Raw genomic sequence first — 10,600 nt, forward strand, 5'->3', positions numbered from 1 at the left:
GGGCTGATGGCTCGGAGCCTGGAGCCTGTTTCCGATTCTGTGTCTCCCTCTCTCTCTGCCCCTCCCCCGTTCGTGCTCTGTCTCTCTCTGTCCCAAAAAAAATAAATAAAAAACGTTGAAAAAAAAAAAACAAAAAAAAACACGCTGTCATTCAAACAAAACCTTGCCTGGGGCCGGTCTGAGTCGCGCCAGGTGTGTTGGCCCCATGTGTTTGGAGGAGACCTAAGTGCACTTTCTGTCGACACCTGTTAGCAGCCCTCCAGATGGAAATGCTCGGCATCCAGGTGTGGTGGCCTCTTGCCAAATCAGACTTCGGACGACCGCAAACTCCGCTTCTCTAAAGGGGACCGGTGCAGACCCCGCTGCTGGACAGGTCCCGACCCCCACGGCGCACCGTGGACTCTGCCCGGCTCCCCCGTGGAGCTCACGGAGAGGCAGGCAGGCTTGAGTTCGCTTTAACTGCGAACTGAGACAGGTCTACCTGTCTGCCCTGCAGATGGAACTTCCGGGGATCTCTGCCACCAGCGGGGTCAGCGAGCGTACCCGCCACCAGAGCCTAGCGCTGTTGATCTGGTGCGACTGGAAATGGAAGCCTAACTCGAGGGCAGCCCCGGTTCCAGGCCTGAGGCGGAGGAAAGCTGCAGCCGGATGGACCTGCCGCGGGCTGACCCCTTCTTAGTCTGGCTGCTTCCCGAGTTCCTCGAAAGGAGAACTACAGCTTATTAGCTGGTATTGACATCACGCTTAAGTGATGATCGCATTCAAACTCACACCTCGAGATCTTCAGAGAGGAAAGGAGTATACACAACACCCAGCAACCTGGAGCTGGTTCCTAACCTCGGCTGGGAGTTGGGTGGGTTCTGATCACGTTGGTTGGTGCGGCGAGGACGTGTGGATGGGCCGGCGTGGTGAGGACGACATCTGGACAGGCAGGTGCGGTGGGGACGCGTGGACGGGCTCTCGGGTGAAGCGTCAGCAGGAGCCCTTTGGGCTCTTTGTGCAACTTTTCTGTAAGCTTGAACTTGCTTCAGAATCAAAGTGAAAATAGTCTTGGAACAAATCGAGGCCTCGGCGTGTGGCGGCGCCGTGCGGGAGAGCCGGCAGAGCGTCGGCCTGGCGCGCCGGGACTCGGCTTGCTCCACGGCTCGCTCGTAGTGTGCCTCTGGACAAGTTCCTGAGCCCCCCGGAGGCCCCCCTTCACCCACATGCCTAAAGTAGGGATAACGTTGGCACCTTCCCACAGGGTTCTAGGAGGGTTAAGTGTGGTCACTCATGTAACAGCTAAGCTCAGCGGTCGACACAGCAAACACGCGATAGACAAAGGCCGTGATGAACAGTGGTTAGTTTCCTGGGGTGGCTGCACCAAGTAGCACATGCTGGGTGGCTTGCCGACTGGAGGCCTGAAGCCCGAGGCCGGGTTGCTTCGTCCATGGCCTCCCTCCCGCCTCCCGTGTTGCTGGGCACCGTTGGTCTCGTTGGCTTCCACTGCCCCACCCGTGTTTTCCTCTTCACGCGGAGTTCTCCCCATGTCCTCGTCCCAACGTCCCCTTTTGGCCAGGCGCCGGTCACACCGGCTTAGGCCCAGCCTGTTCCAGCGCGACGTCGCCCTACCCGGTTCTATCTGCACTGGCCCTGCTCTTCTGCACAAGCTTCTGTTCTGAGGTCCTGGGGATCAGGACTTTAGTTGAGGCATCAGGGGGCACAGTTCAGTCACAACAAGCAGTGTGATTATAAGCCGCATGTAAGAGAAACCCAGTCCTCCTCCCTGGGTCAGTAACTCCGAGCGGTTCTTGCAATGGTGATACTAGGCCATCAGTTGTTTGATTTCCTAAAAACATTTCACAAAGCACTCAAACAGGGCAGTTTGACCTTTCAACAAGACTAATTCAAATGATCTGTGTTTCGGAGAATTTGCAACACTCACTCCAGGTACCGGGAGATAGGAGACACTCTAGCTCACCATGAAAGTCCCACTACAGGTCACTGGCCTTGTGTCCCTGACGAAGACAGCAAACATGAATCTTACGGACAGATGGGTTCCTCTGGGCTCTATCGCTGGAGTGGTTTGCTTCTGTCTAGTTTACAGCAAGAGTAAACTCTAGGTGGGGTCTAAAAGAGTGAGGACAGCCGCTGGGTCTCTGTGATCTGGACGGTGCCGTGTTCCTGGTGCAGGGGGCTGTGGGCACAGAGACTAGAGGCTTGGGATCCCCAGGAGCGATCGAGCATCTGGTTTGGCCGAGAGTTGGGAGTGTTGCCCAGGCCAAGGCACGGCCTCCTGGGCCCACACTTGCCTGTTTGACACCCTCCGTGCTGGATACAGATTCAATCTCCAAATGTGAAGGTGCAGGGGAGGCCGACTCCCCAGATGCATTTGCCCAAAGCGGGAGGTGTAAGCCAGTGGTTCTCAGCCCTGCCAGCAACCTGTGTGCCCAGGAATGTGTGTGTGAGCCCTTGTGTGTTCCTATGACCTTTCATTTCAAGGTCACAAAAAAAAAAAAGTCTTTTTTCCCTACCTATAGTTCCCTACCTATTTCCCTTCACTAGCCTGTTGACAATCCCTGACATCTTTGCCCAAAGTGATTTCTTCTCTGGTGGAGCTGTCCCTATATTCCTGGAAAGCATTGCTCACCTGCTCCCCATCAAGCACTTACTGAGGTCTTGTTTGCACAGAGCACAGTGACAGACGCCGACGCAGATGATTAAATCACAGGCTTGCTTTTAATTAATGTATGGTCACCTACAGGAAGTTACTCACAAGACTATGAACACAAAACAGAACTACAGTAAATTCCATGAAAGAAGTGTGAGCCCCGTAAAACAAAAGTTTACTCTCAGTATGTACACATTAACTAGCCTCATTGTTAATGATTTCCAATTTAATTCCATTGTAGTCAGAGAACATACTTTTGTAAGAGTTGGATCTTTTGAAATTTATTGAGAGTTACTTCATGTCCCAGCATGTGGTCTATCTTGGAGAACATTCCCTGTGTACTTTACTTTTTTTTTTTAAGTTTATTTATTTGTTTTGAGGGGGGAAGGGGTAGGGAGAGAGAGGGAGAGAATCCCAAGCAGGCTCTGCACTGTCAGCACAGAGCCCGATGTGGGGCTCGACCCCGTGAACCGTGAGATCAAGACCTGAGCCGAGATCAAGAGTTGGACACCCACTGACTGAGCCCCCCAGGCGCCCCTCCATGTGTACTTTAAATGAATGTGTATTTGGCAGTTGGTAGGTGCAGGGTTCTACTCCAGTAAGGTCAAGGTGGCTAGTCGTGTTATTCCGATCTTCTGTGTCCTCATGGATGAGTTGTCTAATGGGGCCACCAATTACTGAGAGGGGATGTGAAAATCTACAACCACAAAAGTGGATTCGTCTCCTTTTAATTCCATCAATGTTTGTTTCATGGGTTTGGAACTAACACTGTCAGACATTTTGCATCCCTGGTCGGGGGCACATTGGGACTGAGGATGTCAGAGATGGGAGTGTGAGAAAGTCAGTGTAGCAGATGAACATCAGTGGGCACTCATCAAATTATATCCTCAAGGGGGCGCTCGGCGGGCTCAGTCAGGTGAGCGCCCCACTGCGGCTCAGGTCACGATCTCACGGTTCGTGGGTTCGAGCCCCACGTCAGGGTCTGCACGGACGGTGTGGAGTCTGCCTGGGATTCTCTCTCTTCCTCTCTCTGTCCCTCCCCTGCTGGCATGCTCTCTCTCTCTCTCTTTCTCGCTCTCTCAAAATCAATAAATAAGCTTAAAAAATTATACATACTTAAATACGGTGTATATATGTAAATTATACGTCAGTAAAACTGACCAAATATGCATATGTATGCATGACTACAAGCCTGGTGTTTATCACATTTGGGAACTACAGCCAACAGCTATAATACTTTCAGCTCACCATCATTAAGGAAGGGAAAAAGTGTTTTAATGGCTGTAAGCAAGGGACTGAGTTGTTCAAATCAGTAAATATACACACAAAATTAAGTCTTCCGGAAAAATACACGAGATGCCCCCACCCCCAGCCCAGAGCACGCTGTCAACCCCTCCTACTGACACCGCCATTTACTGGCCACCCAATTCCAACCTCCTTTCCTTCCTCTCCACGTCCAACCAACCTCTCGGTTCTGAAAACATTGTTCCCTGAGAGGCTGTGCAGGGTACCGCTGACTCTCTCCCACCCCTCTTGGCTTCCAGACCTAAACTGGGCTCGAGTCTCCGAAGGACCTGAGGGAACCAAGTGACCAGAAGGAGATGTGCCACTGCCAGAGGAGTGAATGGAATACACAGAAGAATATTGGTGGAAGAACCGTGTGGTTTTCCCCATGTATACGGACAGGAATTCGGGGACTATATGTGGACATGGCTATTAAGGGTATGGGATGGTGGTGGAAGGAACATAACGTTGGATCAGGTTGAATATATGGATATGGGCCCGCTAAGTGGGGATTGTTTGATGTCTTAGTTCGAGAGGTCAGCAGGGGCTTGTGTGGTTGGTTGGTGACGACGGACCACACAGTGGCCTGTACTTAATGAGGTCACAATGCCAGAACTGCCTTGGTGTGCTCTAGAAGGTGTCTGACGGCTTGGGGAGTCTGGACCGTTAAGTGGCTTCACCGTGTAAGACCCGCTCGTCCTGCGGGCGTCACCGTGACTGGGGGAGATCGATCTGTGAAGGGGCACAGCCAGCTGGAGAGCCCCAACGTCGTTCTTGCGAAAGTCAGACCTCACTGGATTCTGGGGCTCGGGGCCACTTGGAGACACTCCGCCACCAAAGGCAGAGTGGATACGGTCACCGCGGTGGACAGCAGAGTCAAGGCGGAAACCAGAACAGTCTGACACCTGGGGTGTGGGCCGGCTGATCGCAGCGTTCCCAACGTGGAACGGGAGGGAGGCCTCCTCGGTCTGAGTGAGCACAAGCGCTCCAGATCCATGAACGGAAGCCTAACCTGAATCCCGACACCAGAGTCACGGCCTCTCAGTCACTTCCCAGACTTGAACAGGTCTTCCCACACTTGCCCGTTCACAGAACCCCTTGAACGAAGGGGACGCCGGGTCCCTCCCTGGTCCACGCCGGAAATGTCCGCTGGCCACCCTCCTCCTGGCCTCCTCCCAGGGCGACCGTGTCCTGGGGAAAAGAAATAGACGCATCGGGGACTCGCGGCTCTGAGCTGACACTGATTCCGGGAGACCCGGACCTCACTGCGATCACCCATCAGGGAAGGGCTCGTGAAGGTGGGCGGTCAGTGGGGCTTCGGCTCAGCTCCCTCTCGGTGCGGGTCTGTGGCTGCGCCCCTGGTCCCGGCTGCGAAGCCACTGCCAGCAGAGTCCGCAGCTACACAGCCGGCAGCTGGGAGCGCCCCGCACGCCTACACGCACACGCCGGGGTAGAAGGTGACCCCGGAGCCTGCGATGCTCCTGAGAAGGACGGGCGCCCAGGGACCTGCTGCTGCTGGGCTCTGCCTGTGGCTGGAATTGTCCTGGCTTTGGTTCTGCCTTGTCTTGCTGACCTTGGCGCCTTCCCTCACTGAGCGTCCCACACGCGGCGGGAGGGCTCCTGGCGCCTCGGTGGCCCAGGCCGTGGCGAGGCCACTCCGTGCTCAGCGTGGCGGCTGTCACAGCTGCTGCCCCTGCTGCCGCGTCTGTGGCTCATCACCCTTTGTTCATATTTTAGGATTTGTCACCAAGTCCCCAAACGCCCCCGGTCAAATCAGGTCACCATAGAACATTCGGTGCTCTTTCTCCACGATTTGCTGGGAAAGGTTCTGAGGCAATGACCTCGCTTGGACCCTACTTTCCCTGTTTACTGGCTCCCTCTGTCTCTGCGTGGGGTGCCACCCAGTGCTCTCGGGTCCCGGTCTGCACGACAGTGACTCACCCCGCTTTGAGCTCCTCTCGTGCTGGCACTGGACTGAGACCGAGGTCATGTTCTCTAGCGTCATTGCCTCCTCTTGAAAGGAATAAACAGGTTTTAAGCTGAAAGAAGACAAGTTTAACAGTTTATTTATATTTCTTGCTTAGTCCATAAAATGGAAGTCATCACATTTTATCTCTTATCATGGGCATACTTTTCCAATCATCTATAACTAGTTATAGACCTTCATTAGAAATCAAATATGAATTAACATTTGGGGGTAATATCTCCAAGATGCTCTCAATCTTGCCGTCAAAACCAGTAAGCATCGGACCAACTCTCGTCTTATGATAAATTGAAAACTGGAAGAGGGTAACTTGTCTAAGATTATGTAAAACATGGTGTAAGACCATTAATTAGACCATTAATTAGATGTGACGTAAGACCATTAATTTTTTTTACATTTATTAAATGTTTATTTTTGAGAGAGAGAGAGAGTGAGAAGAGGCCGAGAGAGGGCAAGAAAGAATCCCACGCAGGCTCCACACTGTCAACGCAGAGCCCTATGTGGGGCTTGAACCCACAAACCGTGAGATCATGACCTGAGCTGCAGTCAGACACTCAACCGACTGAGCCACCCAGGCGCCCCATAATTTTTAAAGCACTCAGTTTACGTAGGAAATAAAGACAAATGCACTGTGAGTAAAGTGAGCTCTGCACGGGCACAGGCCACATGGGTCTTGTCTGTCAGGATGCTCCCAGCTCTTGGCCCCATGCCTGACACACAGTAGGTGCTCAAGCAAGATTTGTTAAATTTCTACTTGAAGAGAGAAACAGCCCAGTCACCGCCTCAGCTGCTTTTGCTCATGTAAGAGTTGACTCTGTAAAATAGAAGATCATATTTCGTCCACAAGAAAATGCCAATTCATTGCCATAACTTGGTTGCATAAATAGAAGTATGAGGTGAGAAAATGCAAAGTACAGCAAGATGATCTGGAGCTCTTCGTATACGTCTTCCCTGCTTTGCTGTTTAAGACAGGAGTTTCTAAAAAGTCTTTAGCTTTATCTCTTTGCTGGGAATACAATTTAAACCTCAATATACATGGTGGGGGGGAACCTGAACTCACTTTCCACACAAGATCCCGTAGGGTTTAAAAGGGAAGGACAGCGGGGCGCCTGGGGAGCTCAGTCGGTTAAGCATCGGACTTCGGCTTGGGTCATGATCTCACAATTCGTGGGTTCGAGCCCTGCGTCGGGCTCTGTGCTGACAGCTTGGAGCCTGGAGGCTGCTTCGGGTTCTGTGTCTCCTTCTCTCTCTGCCCCTCCCCACTTGCACTCTGTCTCTCTCTGTCTCTCTTTCTCTCAAAAATAAATAAACATTAAAAAAATTTTTTTTAAAGGGAAGGACAGGGTTTCAGGAGTATGTTTGTGCCTGTGCCTGTCTGTGTGCATGTGTGTATGTGTGTGGAGTGGGGGTGCTGAGGTGTGTGCCGGCATGTGTGTGTGCACATGTGTATGTGTGTGTGTGTATGTGTGTGGAGTGGGGGTGCAGGGGGTATGTGGAGCATGCCTGTGTGTGCATGGGTCTTCATGCTGTACACATGCATGTACACATGCATAGTACTGGGGGCGTGGGTGTGTGCACACGCGTGTCTGTGTTGGAGTAGGGGTGCTGGGTGTGTGCACATGTGTGTGTACATGTGTGCGGAGAGGCTGAGCTCACGGGAGAAACTGGAGGGCATTAAGGGGAAGGGCCCAGAGCTGGGGCGGGGAGGTGGCGGGGCCGGGGAGTCACTGCTCTGGAGTTCTAAGTGCACAGTTGACGTCCTGCCCCAGGCGGGCTCTGGCACCTGTTTGCAGAACTGGGGGAGAATGCAATTACGCCCGGGCGCCCTCTGGTGTTTCCCTTTCTTCCAGACTCCAAGTTCACCCACTTAAGAGACGTGCCCGCCGCCGGGAGGGGCCAACATGCCTGCTGTGGGCTGGCAGTGAGGCCAGGAGCGTCCTCTGTCCAGAACCTGCTCAGTGCAGGTGGGAGACACGCGGGGGACGGGGGGCTCAGTTTCTGCCACGGGCCATTCACCTGCTGGCCCTGCTAGCCAGGTGGGTTGCGTACCAGGCCACCGTCCTCTTCCTCCTAAGTAAGGGTGGCCTGAGCCCCTGTTGCTCAGCTCTAGGAACATCTGACTCTCCTCTCAGGGCTCCTACTCCTGTGACGGCCCCAAACCACTCTCCTACAGAGAGCCATGGATGGTCACCACCCGCTGGAGAGCCTGGTCACCAGCTGCCATGGCTCTGTCCCCGCCTGCAGGGATGCCCTGAAAGACCCGCCCCTGGTCCCGTCCACTCCGGCCGTGAACCAGGCCACCGGAACTGGCTGCTGGCGTCAGAGGAGAGGGAAACAGGAGTTTCTCCCTGTGGCACCTCAGTTTCTGTGGCACAGGCTCACAGTGGTCCAGCTCCTTCCTCACGCTCCTGGGGGTTCCTGTGCACCCAGGCACGCACACACTCAAACATACATCCACTCCCACACATGCACACACAAGCACACACTCTTATACACACATCCACTCCCGCACATGCACACATACATGCACCTTTTCACACACGCACCCACTCACACAGGTATACACTCTCACACATGCATTCCCCCCCCGCACATGCACACAAACACATACAACTGGGGGTACACTGTCATACAGGCACCCTCATCCACACGCACACACACATGCACACACATACTCATGCGTGCACACCCACACACACATGCCCATGACCCACAGGCCCCTGGGTTGTGCCCACAATGACAGGACGAAGGAGAAGCCAGAATCCAGATGTTGGAAGGACATCTGGCATGCCAGGGCCTTCTGAGAAGATGTGTGCAGGAGGAGCCACGTGTATCCTTCCAGAGACACCCCCGCTGGCCTGTTTTGGCAACGGCCGCCCCTTCCTGGGAGCGCCTGTTTTGTACCGAGCATTACGAATGCAGAAGCGGATCCGGGATAGAGTGGGGTGCGGCCTGAGGCTCTGCCTCACACTGCACCCCTCTCAGGAGCTGTGCACTGAGACGGAGGGGTCCGGTCCCTGAGCACCCGGAGGGCTAACCGATGGACGGACGGGGTACAGAGATGCTCAGAAACAAAGCCGCAGTCACCATGGCTGTGCCCGCTATGGGACGCAGTGATTACAGCTCCAGCCTCTTTCCCACTCTTCTACTGAACCGAACGCCTTTCGTAAGGCAGGTGAGCCAACAGGAGCGACGGAGCCCGCAACCCCTGGCCTGAGGTCGATTCTGCCCTGCAGTTACTGCTGGTGGCCAGTAGGGGGTGCTAACCAACAGCTTTATTACTGTTCTCCTTGATGCCTCCACAAGTCCTAAGGTCTCAAATTTCAACTTACATATTTAAAAACATATGTATTTATTTATTTTGAGAGAGAGGGAGAACAAGAGGGGGAGGGGTAGAGAGACAGAGGGAGGGAGAGAATCTTAAGCAGGCTCCACGCTCAGCACACAGCCCATCCTGGGGCTCAATCTCATGGCCGTGAGGTCATGACCTGAGTCGAAATCAAGAGTCAGATGCTTAATTGCGCCCCCCAGGCACCTCTCTCTGTATATTTTTAAGTCCGCTTTTAAGCTGAAGCCTAGCCTAATTCACAAATCATAAATGTGCGGCTAGAAGAGTTCTTACCACGGCAACATGTGTGTAGGACCATGCCCTGGGGCACAATCTAGAATATTCCCAGGAGATTCCCTCCTCCTCTTTCCAGTCCCTGACCCCTCAGAGGAAGTGCTCCCCCTGGCTTGTTCCATCATGAGTTTGTCTTGCTGTTTTTTAACGTTTCCAGTATCCAGTTATACCCACGCGTCTGCATTCCCGGGCTCGATATTAGTTCATGAGATTGTTCATGTTTGGCAGGAAGCACGGTACACGGGCAGTGCGTCACTGCCACACGGCGCCCCTCAGTAAACGTCTCCGACTCTTGCCAGCGGGCCTCGGGGTGGCTCCCCGTGCACGTCTATGATGACCGATGCGGTTTTGAACGTCCTCGTCCGCGTGTGCGGTGCACACGTGTGGGCACTTCTGATAGGTGCGTATTCAGAAGTGGGATTGCTGGGTCATGGGGCGTACACGGGGTGAGCTCCGGGAAATACCGCCAAACAGGTTTCTGGACAGTTGTAGCAACTTACATTCCCCTGGCCGAATGGGAGAGTTTCCGTCGCTTCACAACCTCACGTCATGTGATTGGATAGCATTAACTTGTTTCTTGTTGTCTGAGGCATTATGGTGCTTGGTGTTCAGGTTCTCAAGGGTAGTGCCAAACAGCATCACGTTAGCTGGATGCTGGGGGAAGAGGAGTAAAGGTACGAGGCCAGTGTGCATTGCAAGCACTTGGGCGCACTTAGCACGCAGACTGTTCTGATGCAAACAGTCAGATGCTTCTCGAGTTTGGGAGTCTCTCCTTGACGGATGAAAGGTGTCGTGGATGAAGTTCTTCGGTCTTGCACATCTCAAAGCCACGGTACATTTAGACCGCCGCACTGAGCGATCTCCAGGCCCTAACCGCACGTCAGTGTTGGGACCACAGAGGTAGCCTAACCCCCCACGGCGGAGGTCACTCTTCCTGGGACCCAGGAGGTGCCTTCTCAAAGCTCTGCAACGTTTCCGTCCCGCCTCACCGGCCCAGGGGCGACCAGCGTGGTACCAACGGCAACATCTTTTCAATGCTGTTTGAAGATGAAATCAGTGG

This window comes from Panthera leo, chromosome A1 (assembly GCF_018350215.1).
Source record: "Panthera leo isolate Ple1 chromosome A1, P.leo_Ple1_pat1.1, whole genome shotgun sequence".
Taxonomy (NCBI): Eukaryota; Metazoa; Chordata; class Mammalia; order Carnivora; family Felidae; genus Panthera; species Panthera leo.